Source organism: Oncorhynchus keta, chromosome 35, assembly GCF_023373465.1.
Source record: "Oncorhynchus keta strain PuntledgeMale-10-30-2019 chromosome 35, Oket_V2, whole genome shotgun sequence".
NCBI lineage: Eukaryota > Metazoa > Chordata > Actinopteri > Salmoniformes > Salmonidae > Oncorhynchus > Oncorhynchus keta.
The window spans coordinates 5,783,037-5,803,036 of NC_068455.1; the positions used below are offsets into that span (position 1 = coordinate 5,783,037).

General features: G+C 45.0%; 1 protein-coding gene across 1 annotated transcript in view; it reads left to right on the forward strand.

Annotated features, from left to right (window-relative positions):
* LOC118379694 (phosphofurin acidic cluster sorting protein 2-like) overlaps nucleotides 1-20,000 on the forward strand; it is a 137,485-nt gene that overhangs the window by 32,920 nt on the left and 84,565 nt on the right. The gene's annotated exons all lie outside the window — the stretch shown is intronic.

Genomic DNA, 20,000 nt, shown 5'->3' on the forward strand with positions numbered 1-20,000 from the left:
CCTGTCCCAGTGTGGTCTGCTATCTGTCTCCTGTTCCAGTGTGGTCTGCTATCTGTCTCCTGTTCCAGTGTGGTCTGCTATCTGTCTCCTGTCCCAGTGTGGTCTGCTATCTGTCTCCTGTCCCAGTGTGGTCTGCTATCTGTCTCCTGTCCCAGTTACAGTGTGGTCTGCTATCTTTCTCCTGTCCCAGTTACAGTGTGGTCTCCTGTCCCAGTTACAGTGTGGTCTGCTATCTGTCTCCTGTCCCAGTGTGGTCTGCTATCTGTCTCCTGTTCCAGTGTGGTCTGCTATCTGTCTCCTGTCCCAGTTACAGTGTGGTCTGCTATCTGTCTCCTGTCCCAGTTACAGTGTGGTCTGCTATCTGTCTCCTGTCCCAGTGTGGTCTGCTATCCTACTCCTGTCCCAGTGTGGTCTGCTATCTGTCTCCTGTTCCAGTGTGGTCTGCTATCTGTCTCCTGTCCCAGTGTGGTCTGCTATCTGTCTCCTGTCCCAGTTACAGTGTGGTCTGCTATCTGTCTCCTGTCCCAGTGTGGTCTGCTATCTGACTCCTGTCCCAGTGTGGTCTGCTATCTGTCTCCTGTCCCAGTTACAGTGTGGTCTGCTATCTGTCTCCTGTCCCAGTGTGGTCTGCTATCTGTCTCCTGTTCCAGTGTGGTCTGCTATCTGTCTCCTGTCCCAGTTCCAGTGTGGTCTGCTATCTGTCTCCTGTCCCAGTTACAGTGTGGTCTGCTATCCTACTCCTGTCCCAGTGTGGTCTGCTATCTGACTCCTGGCCCTGTCCCAGTGTGGTCTGCTATCGGTCTCCTGTCCCAGTTACAGTGTGGTCTGCTATCTGACTCCTGGCCCTGTCCCAGTGTGGTCTGCTATCCTACTCCTGTCCCAGTGTGGTCTGCTATCTGACTCCTGGCCCTGTCCCAGTGTGGTCTGCTATCTGTCTCCTGTCCCAGTTACAGTGTGGTCTGCTATCTGACTCCTGGCCCTGTCCCAGTGTGGTCTGCTATCCAACTCCTGTCCCAGTGTGGTCTGCTATCTGACTCCTGGTCCTGTCCCAGTGTGGTCTGCTATCCTACTCCTGTCCCAGTGTGGTCTGCTATCTGACTCCTGGCCCTGTCCCAGTGTGGTCTGCTATCGGTCTCCTGTCCTGCTTGGTGGGGGCTGTCCCATTTCCCATGTGGTCTGCTTGGTGGGGGCTGTCCCATTTCCTACGTGGTCTGCTTGGTGGGGGCTGGCCCATTTCCCACGTGGTCTGCTTGGTGGGGGCTGTCCCATTTCCCACGTGGTCTGCTTGGTGGGGGCTGGCCCATTTCCCACGTGGTCTGCTTGGTGGGGGCTGGCCCATTTCCCACGTGGTCTGCTTGGTGGGGGCTGGCCCATTTCCCACGTGGTCTGCTTGGTGGGGGCTGGCCCATTTCCCACGTGGTCTGCTTGGTGGGGGCTGTCCCATTTCCCACGTGGTCTGCTTGGTGACAGGCTGGCTCATTTCCCACGTGGTCTTCTTGGTGGGGGCTGTCCCATTTCCCACGTGGTCTGCTTGTTGACAGGCTGGCCCATTTCCCACGTGGTCTGCTTGGTGGGGGCTGGCCCATTTCCCACGTGGTCTGCTTGGTGGGGGCTGGCCCATTTCCCACGTGGTCTGCTTGGTGGGGGCTGGCCCATTTCCCACGTGGTCTGCTTGGTGGGGGCTGGCCCATTTCCCATGTGGTCTGCTTGGTGGGGGCTGGCCCATTTCCCACGTGGTCTGTTTGGTGGGGGCTGGCTCATTTCCCATGTGGTCTGCTTGGTGTGGGCTGGCCCATTTCCTACGTGGTCTGCTTGGTGACAGGCTGGCTCATTTCCCATGTGGTCTGCTTGGTGACAGGCTGGATAGAAGCAGTAACATTTGATCACAGATCTTTTGCAGCTCAGTAAGATATTATTTATGGTATTCAGTAGCTTGTTACTGGTGAGAGGGAGAGGGGGAGGGAGGGAAGGAGGGTTGTCCTGTCTGGAGAGAATCACAGCATTTTGGTTGTTAAATAACTAATTTACCAACCATCAGTTAAATTACTTGAATTCCATTTCCTTTAAAAATATTTAAAAAATGTGAGCCCAACACACTTTTTCTCTCGAGAGAAATCAAATCATTCAGGAGAGAGATCAAGTCCAGAACTATGTGGGACGCTTGGCTGAAGGGAGTTGTAGTTTTCATAAAGCAAACATTCAACCTGATTCAATGCATTAACGTGGTAATTAACTACAGTGACCATAATCCATTGCGCTTGTTTTCCCCGGCTCGGGCTACACACAGAGTGAGCATGAGAGAGTAGTGTACACAACACAACTACCAAGAGGGATAGAGGCAGTGAAAGTATGTCTTACCTACTTTGAAGAACTAGTACTGCAGCATACTTAGGCAGGCTAGTCTAGCTAAGTAGCATGACAATAGACTGTACATTATGGGGAGCACAGAGATAGTGTTAGATGGTCTGGCTGGATGCTACTGTCTCAATGAAAAATAATCAGGTCATCAAATAAAAACTAAGTATTTTATTATTTGAATTTTTCCCAAATGTTTCTGTTGATTTCTGCCGAATGTGGATCTGAAAGACAATGGAATATTATCTATGTTTTGGAAATCGTAATGTTCACTATTTTGGGCTTTGGAATTTCCATTAAAATAATTTTAATATAATTATTCATAATGCATTTCTTCATCATTTACAAAAAATAATCGAACCGAAAAACGAACCGACCTCAAGGCGCTAATTGCTCAGCACTACCAGACACATTAGCTGTCTAATGAACTGTGTGTGAAATGGAGAATACACACACGCACGCACGCACGCACACACACACACACACACACACACACACACACACACACACACAGACACAGACACAGACACACATGAACAGAGAGAGAGAGGGAGAGGACGTGCCACAGTAGAGAGAGAGGGAGAGAACGTGCCACGGTAGAGAGAGAGAGAGAGAGAGAGAGAGAGAGAGAGAGAACGTGCCACGGTAGAGAGAGAGAGAGAGAGGGAGAGAACGTGCCACAGTAGAGAGAGAAGAGAGAACGTGCCACGGTAGAGAGAGAGAGAGAGAGAACGTGCCACGGTAGAGAGAGAGAGAGAGAGAACGTGCCACGGTAGAGAGAGAGAGAACGTGCCACGGTAGAGAGAGATATAGAACGTGCCACGGTAGAGAGAGAGAGAGAACGTGCCACGGTAGAGAGAGAGAGAGAACGTGCCACGGTAGAGAGAGAGAGAGAGGACGTGCCACGGTAGAGAGAGAGAGAGGACGTGCCACGGTAGAGAGAGATATAGAACGTGCCACGGTAGAGAGAGATATGCACTTTAGGTCCTGGTTAGGTCTTGGTTAGGTCCTGGTTAGGTCCTGGTTAGGTCTTATTTAGGTCCTGGTTAGGTCTTATTTAGGTCTTATTTGGGTCTTGGTTAGGTCTTGGTTAGGTCTTGGTTAGGTCTTGGTTAGGTCCTGGTTAGGTCTTGGTTAGGTCCTGGTTAGGTCTTATTTAGGTCCTGGTTAGGTCTTGGTTAGGTCCTGGTTAGGTCTTGGTTAGGTCCTGGTTAGGTCTTATTTAGGTCCTGGTTAGGTCTTATTTAGGTCCTGGTTAGGTCTTATTTAGGTCCTGGTTAGGTCTTGGTTAGGTCCCTGTGCGGCACAGATTCGCCCCAGACGTCTCCACCCTGCCAAATGGCTCTCTATTAATAAATGATAATAAGGTAATTACTGAGATGTCGGCATGACAACAGAGACCCGCTGTAGAGCCGAGGGGTGAGGAAGTCGGGCACGTGTTGTGCGTTTCACGCTTCATTTTGATTGAAGGGGGCCGGAGGGTCTCTCTCTCTTTCAATTCAATTGACTTTATTGACATGGCAAGTTCATTATTACTTACATTGTCAAAGTATACAAATCGAAATTTTTAATTAAAAAAATAAAAATATTTATAAATAAATGGTGGGACCAACAGCAATAATAATAGTAGTAGTGGACATGGGATTACCATTATAACAACAACTACAACAACAATATTAATGAGAACAACAATACATTAAAGCAATGGTAGTGGACCAGTGTCAACATGACTGAGAAGACACATAACATGGTATGAAAGACAAAACAAAACAAGATGGTAAATATTATCGACATTACTTTGCACTTTTCACTGGCTGTCCCTCAGGTTTTCGAGCCAAATAGCGGTGAAGTTTACTTTGATTTTTTGTGGTGTCTTTCCAATAGGTAATATATTTTTATTTTTGTTTTGTGATGATTTGGTTGGGCCAGATTTTCTGAGTGCTGTCCTGAGGCTCTATGGGGTTGGTGAACTGAGCCTCAGAACCAGCTGGCTGAGGGGACTCTTCTCTTTTTTAATCTCTTGGCATTGTAGAGCTGTGTGGTGGAATGTTTTGGGGTCATTTGTTTTTAGATGGTTGTAAGATTTGATGGCTCTTTTTTCTATTGGAATGAGGAGGGGCTATTGGCCCAGTTCTGCTCTACTTGCGCTATTTTGAGTTTTTCTTTGCACTTGCAATAGAGTCTTGCAAAACACTGCATGCAATATTTCGATTGGATATTTACCCCATTTGGTAAATTAATTATTAGACAGTGGATCTCATACTTCACTGCCATATAGAGCAATTGGTTCTATAACTGATTGAAAATTCTGAGCCAGATTCTAATTGGAATTTCGATTTTGATGTTCCTTTTAATGGCATAGAATGCTCGTCTTGCTTTGTCTCTCAGCTCATTCACAGCCATGTGAAAGCTTCCTGTGTTGCTGATATTTAGTCCTAGATACAGTATATATATACCTCTCTCTCTTTCTCTCTCTCTCTTTCTGTCTCTGTCTCTCTCTCTCTCTCTCTCTCTCTCTCTCTCTCTCTCTGTCTCTCTCTCTCTCTGTCTCTCTCTCTCTCTCTCTCTCTCTCTCTCTCTCTCTCTCTCCTTCCTTAATGGTCTGAAAGTCTGTTTCAAACAGCCTGTTACCTTGCACCATAACAGTCCCAGTCTTGTAGAGGTTGATTGTTATCATGGTGCTGTCAGGGTCGTCTGTCTCTTTGACTTTCAGCTTCCACCCATTACAGATTCCCTCTTTCTTTATGGATGGGTAGTGAGAGCAGACTGCTGAGCGCCATGCATTTGGCTGGTTCAGTGAGGAAGATGAGATTACTCAGGGTTTCTGGCCTCCCCCTTTAGTTAAAAGCTTTCCTCGTTGTCATTTTTGGCCTCTTTAGGGTAGAGAATGGATTCTGCGCCGAGGAGGAGTGGGGACATGGTGCCCGTGCGCTCTGTTCTGCTGCCCCGTTGCCACGGCAACCGATTTGTTCGTCTGCTGCTGTTGCTAGCTAGCGCTAATTTAGTTTAAAAAACAGCAGAAAGAGGGACAAATCCTCACACACACAAAAAAAAAAAACCCACAAGATATGTTTAAAGTTAGTCCGTGCTCCTTTTTGGTTTACTCACTCAGTTTGGTCGTTTGATGTAGTTGTATTAACTCCCCTTGCTTGGTTTGTTCTCGCTCGTTTCTTCTGGCTTGCTTGTTAGTCTGTTGGCTTTGTTGTGTAGCTTGCTAGAGTCAAAACTTCTTAACTTCTTTAGCGCAAAGTTACTTTTTTTTTCCTATTCTGAATGAATAGAGTTGTTGTTCATCACTTGTTGTCTTGAATTATTTTTCGATTAGAGTGTTTATCTCATTCTAAAAACAAAGAAATATGAAATATATCAGGAGCTCATGTTGAGCATGACTAGAGCAAGAGTTTATTCTACTCTCTCTCTCTCTCTGTCTCTCTCTCTGTCTCTCTCTCTCTGTCCCCCAGACCTTTTAGGAACAGTCCCAAGACAGTTTCTCTAATGCATATGTAAGGGTTTCTGTTGAAAATGTGGCGCTGGACATTTGATAAATTTACCAGACATGCATTGGGTGCTTAACCTGATTTGGGACGTCTACCCTCTGTGCTCAGAATGACAGAAATCACATTTTACACGATGGTAAATCATCTTAACATGCTCTTCGAGGATGCACCTGAACCTGCCGTTCTTCTGAACGAATTCTGATGACACTCTGAAGATGTTAGAATGACTGAGAACATTTACTTTTCCTCAGGAAACAAGACGAGTAACAAACAGGAAAATCACGAGCCGCTGTCAAACTACTATCCACCCCCATAATAGGAACGTTTACTCATTGTATTGGTCAGCTTGTCATTCTGTGTGAGAAAGAAATAACCTATTTCAAACAGGCTTTGGGACAGTTGCGGGATGGCCTAGGCTACATATAAATAAATAAAACAATGAGGCATGGGCCTCCCAAGTGGTGCGGTGGTCTAAGGCAGTGCATCGCAGTGCTTGAGGCGTCAATCATTATGACAGGCTGTGTCATAGCCGGCCTTGAACAGAAAAACCCATTTGGCCAGGAGTACCAGGTAGTAATTGTAGTATGATCTAAAATAAGTACCCGCAACAACAAGGTTCTAGCTCCAGCCTGTTTATTAACCTAACCCTTGCATCGGTACGGATAGCCCCAAGGGACATCCTACTACATCTTCCCCTCTCCCATGAACAAGAACTCAACTGAAGCATAACTGAAATGCAATTTGGAAACCAGTATTGTTCTCTAACATGCTAATTCCCATCCTGAAACCTTATGAAAGCATTCAACCACACAGTATGAACATTAACTTAGGTACAGTCTCTTTTTGCTGGGTATGTTCCCCAACAGTATGTTCTCTTCACGTAACATAGTCTTTCAGCCACTACGGTGGCTTCACATCCCTTTTTGGGCGCGCGTGTGGCTCTGTGAGCATTCTCTCTCCTTCACCCTCTTTTTGTGCATTTTCCGTGGCCTCTGTCTGTGTGGCTGGTAGATCTGGAAGAGCTCTGAGGTGTGTTTTGTTCCTTCGTACCTCTTCTGAGCCTGTGTCCACCACATAGGAGCGTGGGGCCTCTGCTTTCCTCAGCACTATTGCCGGTGTCTTTGAGTTTGTAATCCACACGCGTTGACCTTTGGTCAGCTCTGGCCTCTCCTTAGCACGGTGTCTCCGATTTAAAGTTTCCAGTTTGCGTTTGTTTCAGACGTTTGTCCCTCTCAGCGAAGGCCTTTCTGTTAGGCCATCGGGGTTTAAGCTGAGCCGGCGAGACGGGCAATGGGGAACGCAACCTCCTGCCCATCAGGAGCTCGGCAGGCGACGGCCCATGATGCAGTGGTGTAACTCTGTAAGCTAACAGGGCCCTGTATGGAACCTTGTTCTTCAGCAGTCCCTGTTTTCACAGCTCTCTCTGCCTCACCATTACTCTGTGCATGGTAGGGGCTACTGGTCACAAGTATGAAGTCATATTCTGCGGCAAAAGCAGAAAAGGAGCTCGCAGAGAACTGGGGATCTGTAACCAGGACCTCAGCGACCCCTTGCCTGAAAAAAAATAGACTTGAATCCATTGATAACACCAGCTGATGTGGTTATGGGTGTCTTTGCTATTTCAATGTATCTTGAGTAGTAATCTACCACCAGCAGAAAAGTGTCATTTTTCCAATAGAACATATCCACCCTTATCCTTTTGCCATGGCCGTTTTGGCAGCTCCGTTGCCATCATTGGCTCCGGATGACAAGGTTGACATTTTGTAGAGACGTCACACTGGGCCACCAACTTGGCAATCTGAGTACTCAGACCAAGCCACCACACTGACAGTTGAGCCCTCAGTCTGCATTTGGTTATCCCCATGTGTCCATCATGCACTCTGTCGAGCATTTCTGGTTGTCGAGTCTCTGGGATAACTATCCGTTGTCCTTTCATGAGAAGGTCTCCATTACAGTGGAAGTCACTTTGGTGCACCCAATAGGGCTTCAGCAGCGGAGGCAGTTCCTCCTGCCTGGGCCATCCCTTTATGCACTGCTGTACTATCTGTTGGCAGATGTGGTCTCGTTGTTGCTCCTCTGCAATCTGCTGCAGTAGACTGTCCCTTATTGCATTAATGGACACCTGTACCTATAATAATAATAATAATATATGCCATTTAGCAGACGCTTTTATCCAAAGCGACTTACAGTCATGTGTGCATACATTCTACGTATGGGTGGTCCCAGGAATCGAACCCACTACCCTGGCGTTACAAGTGCCATGCTCTACCAACTGAGCTACAGAAGGACCTCACCCTCTAGACATTGCTCCTCCTCTGATAATGGACGTTTAATTGGGGCCCTGGAGAGTGCATCGGCTGTGATCAGTGCCTTCCCTGGCACATACACCATCTTGTAGGTGAACCTCAGTAATATGAGGCGGAAGCGCAGAACTCTGGGAGGCAAGTCGTCCAGTGCTTTCGTTCCCGAACAGAGCCAACAGTGGTTTGTGGTCGGTCTCTGCTGTAAACTGCAGGCCAATAAGGTATTGGCTGAGCCTTTCACATGCCCATGTAATAGCCAACGCCTCCTTCTCCACTTGAGTATATCTTTACCAGGAGTACCAGGTAGTAACGAGACTATTTACCAGGAGTACCAGGTAGTAACGAGACTATTTACCAGGAGTACCAGGTAGTAACAATACTATTTACCAGGTGTAGCAGTACCAAGTCAATGTGTAGGGCTACCAGGTAGTAACGAGACTATATAACAGGAGTACCAGGTAGTACTGAGACTATATACCAGGAGTAGCAGTACCAAGTCAATGTGTAGGGCTACCAGGTAGTAATGAGACCATATACCAGGAGTAGCAGTACCAAGTCAATGTGCAGGGCTACCAGGTAGTAACGAGACTATATACCAGGAGTACCAGGTAGTAATGAGACTATATACCAGGAGTAGCAGTACCAAGTCAACGTGTAGGGCTCCCAGGTAGTAATGAGACTATATACCAGGAGTACCAGGTAGTAATGAGACTATATACCAGGAGTAGCAGTACCAAGTCAATGTGCAGGGCTACCAGGTAGTAACGAGACTATATACCAGGAGGAGCAGTTAGTAACGAGACTATATACAAGGAGTAGCAGTACCAAGTTAATGTGCAGGGCTACCAGGTAGTAATGAGACTATATACCAGGAGTACCAGGTAGTAATGAGACTATATACCAGGAGTACTAGGTAGTAATGAGACTATATACCAGGAGTACCAGGTAGTAATGAGACTATATACCAGGAGTAGCAGGTAGTAACGAGACTATATACCAGGAGTACCAGGTAGTAATGAGACTATATACAAGGAGTAGCAGTACCAAGTCAATGTGCAGGGCTACCAGGTAGTAACGAGACTATATACAAGGAGTAGCAGTACCAAGTCAATGTGCAGGGCTACCAGGTAACGAGACTATATACCAGGAGTAGCAGTACCAAGTCAATGTGCAGGGCTACCAGGTAGTAACGAGACTATATACCAGGAGTAGCAGTACCAAGTCAATGTGCAGGGCTACCAGGTAGTAACGAGACTATATACCAGGAGTAGCAGTACCAAGTCAATGTGCAGGGCTACCAGGTAGTAATGAGACTATATACCAGGAGTACCAGGTAGTAATGAGACTATATACCAGGAGTAGCAGTACCAAGTCAATGTGCAGGGCTACCAGGTAGTAACGAGACTATATACCAGGAGTAGCAGTACCAAGTCAATGTGCAGGGCTACCAGGTAGTAACGAGACTATATACCAGGAGTAGCAGTACCAAGTCAATGTGCAGGGCTACCAGGTAGTAACGAGACTATATACCAGGAGTAGCAGTACCAAGTCAATGTGCAGGGCTACCAGGTAGTAATGAGACTATATACCAGGAGTACCAGGTAGTAATGAGACTATATACCAGGAGTACTAGGTAGTAATGAGACTATATACCAGGAGTACCAGGTAGTAATGAGACTATATACCAGGAGTAGCAGGTAGTAACGAGACTATATACCAGGAGTACCAGGTAGTAATGAGACTATATACAAGGAGTAGCAGTACCAAGTCAATGTGCAGGGCTACCAGGTAGTAACGAGACTATATACAAGGAGTAGCAGTACCAAGTCAATGTGCAGGGCTACCAGGTAGTAGTAACGAGACTATATACCAGGAGTAGCAGTACCAAGTCAATGTGCAGGGCTACCAGGTAGTAACGAGACTATATACCAGGAGTAGCAGTACCAAGTCAATGTGCAGGGCTACCAGGTAGTAACGAGACTATATACCAGGAGTAGCAGTACCAAGTCAATGTGCAGGGCTACCAGGTAGTAATGAGACTATATACCAGGAGTACCAGGTAGTAATGAGACTATATACCAGGAGTAGCAGTACCAAGTCAATGTGCAGGGCTACCAGGTAGTAACGAGACTATATACCAGGAGTAGCAGTACCAAGTCAATGTGCAGGGCTACCAGGTAGTAACGAGACTATATACCAGGAGTAGCAGTACCAAGTCAATGTGCAGGGCTACCAGGTAGTAACGAGACTATATACCAGGAGTAGCAGTACCAAGTCAATGTGCAGGGCTACCAGGTAGTAATTAGACTATATACCAGGAGTACCAGGTAGTAATTAGACTATATACCAGGAGTAGCAGTACCAAGTCAATGTGCAGGGCTACCAGGTAGTAATGAGACTATATACCAGGAGTACCAGGTAGTAACGAGACTATATACCAGGAGTAGCAGTACCAAGTCAATGTGCAGGGCTACCAGGTAGTAATGAGACTAAATACCAGGAGTACCAGGTAGTAACGAGACTATATACCAGGAGTAGCAGTACCAAGTCAATGTGCAGGGCTACCAGGTAGTAACGAGACTATATACAAGGAGTAGCAGTACCAAGTCAATGTGCAGGGCTACCAGGTAGTAGTAATGAGACTATATACCAGGAGTACCAGGTAGTAATGAGACTATATACCAGGAGTAGCAGTACCAAGTCAATGTGCAGGGCTACCAGGTAGTAACGAGACTATATACCAGGAGTAGCAGTACCAAGTCAATGTGCAGGGCTACCAGGTAGTAACGAGACTATATACCAGGAGTAGCAGTACCAAGTCAATGTGCAGGGCTACCAGGTAGTAACGAGACTATATACCAGGAGTAGCAGTACCAAGTCAATGTGCAGGGCTACCAGGTAGTAATTAGACTATATACCAGGAGTACCAGGTAGTAATTAGACTATATACCAGGAGTAGCAGTACCAAGTCAATGTGCAGGGCTACCAGGTAGTAATGAGACTATATACCAGGAGTACCAGGTAGTAACGAGACTATATACCAGGAGTAGCAGTACCAAGTCAATGTGCAGGGCTACCAGGTAGTAATGAGACTAAATACCAGGAGTACCAGGTAGTAACGAGACTATATACCAGGAGTAGCAGTACCAAGTCAATGTGCAGGGCTACCAGGTAGTAACGAGACTATATACCAGGAGTAGCAGTACCAAGTCAATGTGCAGGGCTACCAGGTAGTAATGAGACTATATACCAGGAGTACCAGGTAGTAATGAGACTATATACCAGGAGTACCAGGTAGTAATGAGACTATATACCAGGAGTAGCAGGTAGTAACGAGACTATATACCAGGAGTACCAGGTAGTAATGAGACTATATACAAGGAGTAGCAGTACCAAGTCAATGTGCAGGGCTACCAGGTAGTAACGAGACTATATACAAGGAGTAGCAGTACCAAGTCAATGTGCAGGGCTACCAGGTAGTAACGAGACTATATACCAGGAGTAGCAGTACCAAGTCAATGTGCAGGGCTACCAGGTAGTAATGAGACTATATACCAGGAGTAGCAGTACCAAGTCAATGTGCAGGGCTACCAGGTAGTAACGAGACTATATACCAGGAGTACCAGGTAGTAATGAGACTATATACAAGGAGTAGCAGTACCAAGTCAATGTGCAGGGCTACCAGGTAGTAACGAGACTATATACCAGGAGTAGCAGTACCAAGTCAATGTGTAGGGCTACCAGGTAGTAACGAGACTATATACCAGGAGTAGCAGCACAAAGTCAATGTGTAGCGCTACCAGGTAGTAATGAGACTATATACCAGGAGTAGCAGTACCAAGTCAATGTGCAGGGCTACCAGGTAGTAACGAGACTATATACCAGGAGTACCAGGTAGTAATTAGACTATATACCAGGAGTAGCAGTACCAAGTCAATGTGCAGGGCTACCAGGTAGTAATGAGACTATATACCAGGAGTACCAGGTAGTAACGAGACTATATACCAGGAGTAGCAGTACCAAGTCAATGTGCAGGGCTACCAGGTAGTAATGAGACTAAATACCAGGAGTACCAGGTAGTAACGAGACTATATACCAGGAGTAGCAGTACCAAGTCAATGTGCAGGGCTACCAGGTAGTAACGAGACTATATACCAGGAGTAGCAGTACCAAGTCAATGTGCAGGGCTACCAGGTAGTAATGAGACTATATACCAGAAGTAGCAGTACCAAGTCAATGTGCAGGGCTACCAGGTAGTAACGAGACTATATACCAGGAGTACCAGGTAGTAATGAGACTATATACAAGGAGTAGCAGTACCAAGTCAATGTGCAGGGCTACCAGGTAGTAACGAGACTATATACAAGGAGTAGCAGTACCAAGTCAATGTGCAGGGCTACCAGGTAGTAGTAATGAGACTATATACCAGGAGTACCAGGTAGTAATGAGACTATATACCAGGAGTAGCAGTACCAAGTCAATGTGCAGGGCTACCAGGTAGTAACGAGACTATATACCAGGAGTAGCAGTACCAAGTCAATGTGCAGGGCTACCAGGTAGTAACGAGACTATATACCAGGAGTAGCAGTACCAAGTCAATGTGCAGGGCTACCAGGTAGTAACGAGACTATATACCAGGAGTAGCAGTACCAAGTCAATGTGCAGGGCTACCAGGTAGTAATGAGACTATATACAAGGAGTAGCAGTACCAAGTCACTGTGCAAGGCTACCAGGTAGTAACGAGACTATATACCAGGAGTAGCAGTACCAAGTCAATGTGCAGGGCTACCAGGTAGTAATGAGACTATATACCAGGAGTAGCAGTACCAAGTCAATGTGCAGGGCTACCAGGTAGTAACGAGACTATATACCAGGAGTAGCAGTACCAAGTCAATGTGCAGGGCTACCAGGTAGTAATGAGACTATATACCAGGAGTACCAGGTAGTAATGAGACTATATACCAGGAGTACCAGGTAGTAATGAGACTATATACCAGGAGTACCAGGTAGTAATGAGACTATATACCAGGAGTACCAGGTAGTAATGAGACTATATACCAGGAAGTAATTAGACTATATACCAGGAGTACCAGGTAGTAATTAGACTATATACCAGGAGTAGCAGTACCAAGTCAATGTGCAGGGCTACCAGGTAGTAATGAGACTATATACCAGGAGTACCAGGTAGTAACGAGACTATATACCAGGAGTACCAGGTACTAATGAGACTATATACCAGGAGTACCAGGTAGTAATGAGACTATATACCAGGAGTACCAGGTAGTAACGAGACTATATACCAGGAGTACCAGGTAGTAATGAGACTATATACCAGGAGTACCAGGTAGTAACGAGACTATATACCAGGAGTAGCAGTACCAAGTCAATGTGCAGGGCTACCAGGTAGTAACGAGACTATATACCAGGAGTAGCAGTACCAAGTCAATGTGCAGGGCTACCAGGTAGTAACGAGACTATATACCAGGAGTAGCAGTACCAAGTCAATGTGCAGGGCTACCAGGTAGTAACGAGACTGTATACCAGGAGTACCAGGTAGTAATGAGACTATATACCAGGAGTACCAGGTAGTAATGAGACTATATACCAGGAGTACCAGGTAGTAATGAGACTATATACCAGGAGTACCAGGTAGTAACGAGACTATATACCAGGAGTAGCAGTACCAAGTTAATGTGCAGGGCTACCAGGTAGTAATGAGACTATATACCAGGAGTAGCAGTACCAAGTCAATGTGCAGGGCTACCAGGTAGTAATGAGACTATATACCAGGAGTAGCAGTACCAAGTCAATGTGCAGGGCTACCAGGTAGTAACGAGACTATATACCAGGAGTACCAGGTAGTAATGAGACTATATACCAGGAGTAGCAGTACCAAGTCAACGTGCAGGGCTACCAGGTAGTAACGAGACTATATACCAGGAGTACCAGGTAGTAACTAGACTATATACCAGGAGTAGCAGTACCAAGTCAACGTGCAGGGCTACCAGGTAGTAACGAGACTATATACCAGGAGTAGCAGTACCAAGTCAATGTGCAGGGCTACCAGGTAGTAACGAGACTATATACCAGGAGTAGCAGTACCAAGTCAACGTGCAGGGCTACCAGGTAGTAATGAGACTATACCAGGAGTAGCAGTACCAAGTCAATGTGCAGGGCTACCAGGTAGTAACGAGACTATATACCAGGAGTAGCAGTACCAAGTCAATGTGCAGGGCTACCAGGTAGTAACGAGACTATATACCAGGAGTACCAGGTAGTAACGAGACTATATACCAGGAGTAGCAGTACCAAGTCAATGTGCAGGGCTACCAGGTAGTAATGAGACTATATACCAGGAGTACCAGGTAGTAATCAGACTATATACCAGGAGTAGCAGTACCAAGTCAATGTGCAGGGCTACCAGGTAGTAATGAGACTATATACCAGGAGTACCAGGTAGTAATCAGACTATATACCAGGAGTAGCAGTACCAAGTCAATGTGCAGAGCCGGTATTAAAGCATTATTTTATTTATATTTTTGTCATGTGTTTGGGTCGAAATCCTACTGTTACTCAGACACTCTGCTCTCCTTCTTTTTTTTTTCTTCACCGAAGCCACCAGTTATGGACCATTAATAATTCCTATGGCAACACACACACACACACACACACACACACACACACACACACACACACACACACACACACACACACACACACACACACACACACACACACACACACACACACACACAAAAGCTTACTGATCTACTGACACAGATACAGTGAGCTAGTGTGTATCCTACATTATTTATATTCAGATGGCAGTCAGTCAGTGTGTGTGTGTGTGTGTGTGTGTGGGCTGGCTGGCTGTCATACTTTGCTACTTCATAGTGTCTGTTTATTATTTATGAGTTCTATTAGAGAAAGGGGTTCAGCCTCGTCACTCACACCTGAGACTTGGGGAAAGGGGAATTGGTGTGTGGTATCTGTCCTGGTGGGTTCACTGGGTTGCCTTAACAGGCAGGCAGCCTCCCTCTCTCAGTGTTGTGTTCTGCCTTCCGGTTGTGTGTGTGTGTGTGTGTGTGTGTGTGTGTGTGTGTGTGTGTGTGTGTGTGTGTGTGTGTGTGTGTGCTATGTTCTTTCCCTTGGAGACCCCGTCTCCTGCCAATGGTTGAATATTGTATGAGACGCTGAGTGTCGGAAGGAGCTGAGCCGAGGGCTCCTGGTGCATCCTGGGTAATGGGGCCCAGGGCCTTCCGTTTCGCTCCCGGGGTGAAGATTTCCCCTAGGTACAGATCTAGGATCAGCTTCCCTTCCCCCAATCCTAACCTCAACCATTCGTGAGGGAAAATAAACAATTGACCAATGATCAGCGTCTAGGGGGTAACTTGACCATGGTACACCCCTCACAGAGCTGGAACTGAGTGTGTCCAATTTGACTGGAGCGTGGAGTGAGATTCCCCGGACTTCTCGCCCGGCTCCAATTTCGCTCCAGTAGCGCTCACTACACTAACCCCAGGGCACGCCCTGGCCCAGCATGCATCTGTAGTCTACTTGTGTGCTGCTAATAGACCCTTGCTTTAACTACTGTCACGGAGTTCACTAAAAATTTCATTTAGAGAAACTGATAAAAACACACAGGTGGTAAATCAAAATCAAGATTAAGACAAAGATGAGAACCAATAGCAAGACAAAGATGAGTACCAATAGCAAGACAAAAATGAGGACCAATAGCAAGACAAAGATGAGGACCAATAGCAAGACAAAGATGAGGACCAATAGCAAGACAAAGATGAGGACCAATAGCAAGACAAAGATGAGGACCAATAGCAAGACAAAGATGAGGACCAATAGCAAGACAAAGATGAGGACCAATAGCAAGACAAAGAAGAGGACCAATAGCAAGACAAAGAAGAGGACCAATAGCAAGACAAAGAAGAGGACCAATAGCAAGACAAAGAAGAGGACCAATAGCAAGACAAATATGAGGACCAATAGCAAGACAAATATGAGGACCAATAGCAAGACAAATATGAGGACCAATAGCAAGACAAATATGAGGACCAATAGCAAGACAAATATGAGGACCAATAGCAAGACAAATATGAGGACCAATAGCAAGACAAAGATGAGGACCAATAGCGAGACAAAGATGAGGACCAATAGCGAGACAAAGATGAGGACCAATAGCGAGACAAAGATGAGGACCAATAGCAAGACAAAGATGAGGACCAATAGCAAGACAAAGATGAGGACCAATAGCAAGACAAATATGAGGACCAATAGCAAGACAGGGAGCGTGGTGATGTCATGTCCACACCTAAATAATCGCGATGGTGTACTAACTCTGTGCACATGCTAACAGAAAGGAACGAGCTGGGTAGATAACTAAGTGTATCATTGTAGCTAAGTATTTATATAGTAAAAATCAGATCTCTTAAAAACGTTTAGTTCATTTTCATTTTATTATTCTTATACAAGAGGACATAATTAATGTTGGCCCAATAGGCCTGGCATGTTCAATGAGCTTTCTGTTTTGATTGGGTTATGTTGCCTACAAAGTTTTATTAATATATTAGATAGATAGATATAGATATAGATATGGATATAGATATGGATATAGATAGATATGGATATAGATATAGATATAGATACGGATATAGATATAGATATAGATATAGATATAGATATGGATATAGATATAGATATGGATATATAGATATAGATATGGATATAGATATAGATACAGATATGGATATAGATATAGATATGGATATATAGATAGATAGATGGATATAGATATGGATATAGATATGGATATAGATATGGATATATATATATAGATATGGATATATATATATAGATATGGAGATAGATAGAGATAGATAGATATAGAGATAGATAGATAGATCAAATGCATCTGGAAATTTCCCTGGGCTTTGTTTCAGTGCTACCCCTCCAATTCCCATTGACAGGTTGGTGTGTTTTGGGCCTGGGTCGCCGTCTCTACGCAATGTTTTCTGTATATATATATATTTAGCCTGGATAGAGTGGCCAAAAGGGTGTTTATCATCCCCAGTGGTTCTGCCAATGAGGAGAGGATGTTCTCTACTGCTGGCCCGCTCTCCAGGCATCAACACATGAGTCTGAAACCCCAGACTCCTTTATCTAAAAAAATAATGTAAAAAATATTTTAAAAAGGCACTAATATGTCATTTTTTATTTAATTTTGTATTTAATTCTAAGTCACAGCCTAATGCGCAACTTATAGACTAGATAATGATTTATTACAACAAAATGTTGAGTGCTTTATGTCCCTACCAGCCTAGTGTGTAGCATTCGCAAATGCATTCATTTTTTAGCCTTGAAATAATAGAAATAATATATAGCCATAATAATTTATTTTTCGTTCCTTCTCAGGCTCCCGGTCTGTCTCCTGACCTATTACCAGCCTAGTGTGTAGCATTCGCAAATGCTTTCATTTTTTAGGCTTTAGCCTTGAAATAATAGAAATAATATATAGCCATAATAATTTATTTTTCGTTCCTTCTCAGGCTCCCGGTCTGTCTCCTGACCTATTTAGAGTGTTTATACAGTACATTCAGAAGGTATTCAGATCCCGTGACTTCTCTCACAGTTTGTTACGTTACAGCCTTATTCTAAAATCAATTTAAATAAATAAAAATGTCTCATCAATCTACACAAACTACCTCATAATTAATTAGAAAAAAAAAAAAATGGATGCCTTATTTAAATAAGTATTCAGACCCTTTGCTCGGAGACTCTAAGTTGAGCTCAGGTGCATCCTGTTTCCATTGATCATCCTTGATGTTTCTACAACTTGATTGGAGTCCAACTGTGGTAAATTCAATTGATTCAAATTCAATTGACAGAGCTCCAGAGTTCCTCTGTGGAGATGGAAGAACCTTCCAGAAGGACAACCATCTCTGCAGCTCTCTACCATTCAGGCCTTTATGGTAGAGGGGTCAGACGGAAGCCACTCCTCAGTAAAAGGCACGTGACAGCCTGCTTGGAGTTTGCCAAAAAGCAACTAAAGGACTCTCAGACCATGAGAAACAAGATTCTCTGGTCTGATGAAACCAAGATTGAACTATTTGGCCTTAATGCCAAGCTTCACATCTGGAGGTGACCTGGCACCATCCCTACGGTGAAGCACGTTGGTGGCAGCATCATGCTGTTGGGGATGTTTTTCAGAGGAAGGGACTGGGAGACTCGTCAGGATCGAGGGAAAGATGAACGGAGCAAAGTACAGAGAGATCCTTAATGAAAACCCGCTGATTTCCAGTCATACCTCGTTAACCTTCTATCACTAGGCAGACATTTTAATAACCTATTGTCTGTCTAATGTGCTATTGTTGCCATTGGGGACCTGATGTCTAAAGTCAGTCTACCATTGTTGCCATTGGGGAGTTTCATCATTCTGGATCCTGCTCCTAACATCTTCCCCACATTGTGAATGTTACTTTCAACAACATGTTTTCTGCTGGTAAATCTTAACTCTACATAATAATTCATTTTTGGTTGAGTAACCTTAAAAGGTTTTCTTTTTCAATAGGGTAATTTTCAAGTCAGTGCAAGCCGTTTCAGTGTCTCCATTTCAGTGTCTCCATTTCAGTGTCTTCATTTCAGTGTCTCCATTTCAGTGTCTCCATTTCAGTGTCTCCATTTCAGTGTCTCCATTTGTCTCCATTTGTGTCTCCATTTGTGTCTTCATTTCAGTGTCTTCATTTCAGTGTCTTCATTTCAGTGTCTCCATTTCAGTGTCTTCATTTCAGTGTCTTCATTTCAGTGTCTCCATTTCAGTGTCTCCATTTCAGTGTCTCCATTTCAGTGTCTCCATTTCAGTGTCTCCATTTCAGTGTCTCCATTTCAGTGTCTCCATTTCAGTGTCTCCATTTGTGTCTTCATTTCAGTGTCTCCATTTCAGTGTCTCCATTTCAGTGTCTCCATTTCAGTGTCTCCATTTCAGTGTCTCCATTTCAGTGTCTCCATTTCAGTGTCTCCATTTCAGTGTCTCCATTTCAGTGTCTTCATTTCAGTGTCTTCATTTCAGTGTCTCCATTTCAGTGTCTCCATTTGTGTCTTCATTTCAGTGTCTCCATTTGTGTCTTCATTTCAGTGTCTTCATTTCAGTGTCTTCATTTCAGTGTCTTCATTTCAGTGTCTCCATTTCAGTGTCTCCATTTCAGTGTCTCCATTTCAGTGTCTCCATTTGTGTCTTCATTTCAGTGTCTCCATTTGTGTCTTCATTTCAGTGTCTCCATTTGTGTCTCCATTTCAGTGTCTCCATTTCAGTGCCTCCATTTCAGTGCCTCCATTTCAGTGCCTCCATTTCAGTGCCTCCATTTCAGTGTCTCCATTTCAGTGTCTCCATTTCAGTGTCTCCATTTCAGTGTCTCCGTTTCAGTTCAATTTGACCCCCGATAGATGTCACACTGCCAGCAGGATGCCCATTTCCCTGTCCAGTGCAGTTTCCTGTGCTGCGGTGGTGATGACCAAGCTTTTGGCCCATCCTGTCTGTGCCTCAGGTATGCATCCCAAATGGCACCCTATTCCCTACATAGTGCACGACTTTTGGACCAGAGCCCTATGGAACAGGGTGCCCAATGGAATTAGGGCTCTGGTCAAAAGAAGTTCACGACGTAGGGGATAGGGTGCCATTTGGAAAGCAGCCGGAGTTTGTCTCTCGGTGGGAGGTGTTGGATCAGAGAGGGCCAAGCCAACAGGGAAAGAGAACACACAGACTGCTGCTGCTTACTCCTCTCCTCTCCTCTCCTCTCCTCTCCTCTCCTCTCCTCTCCTCTCCTCAGTGCTCTCCTCT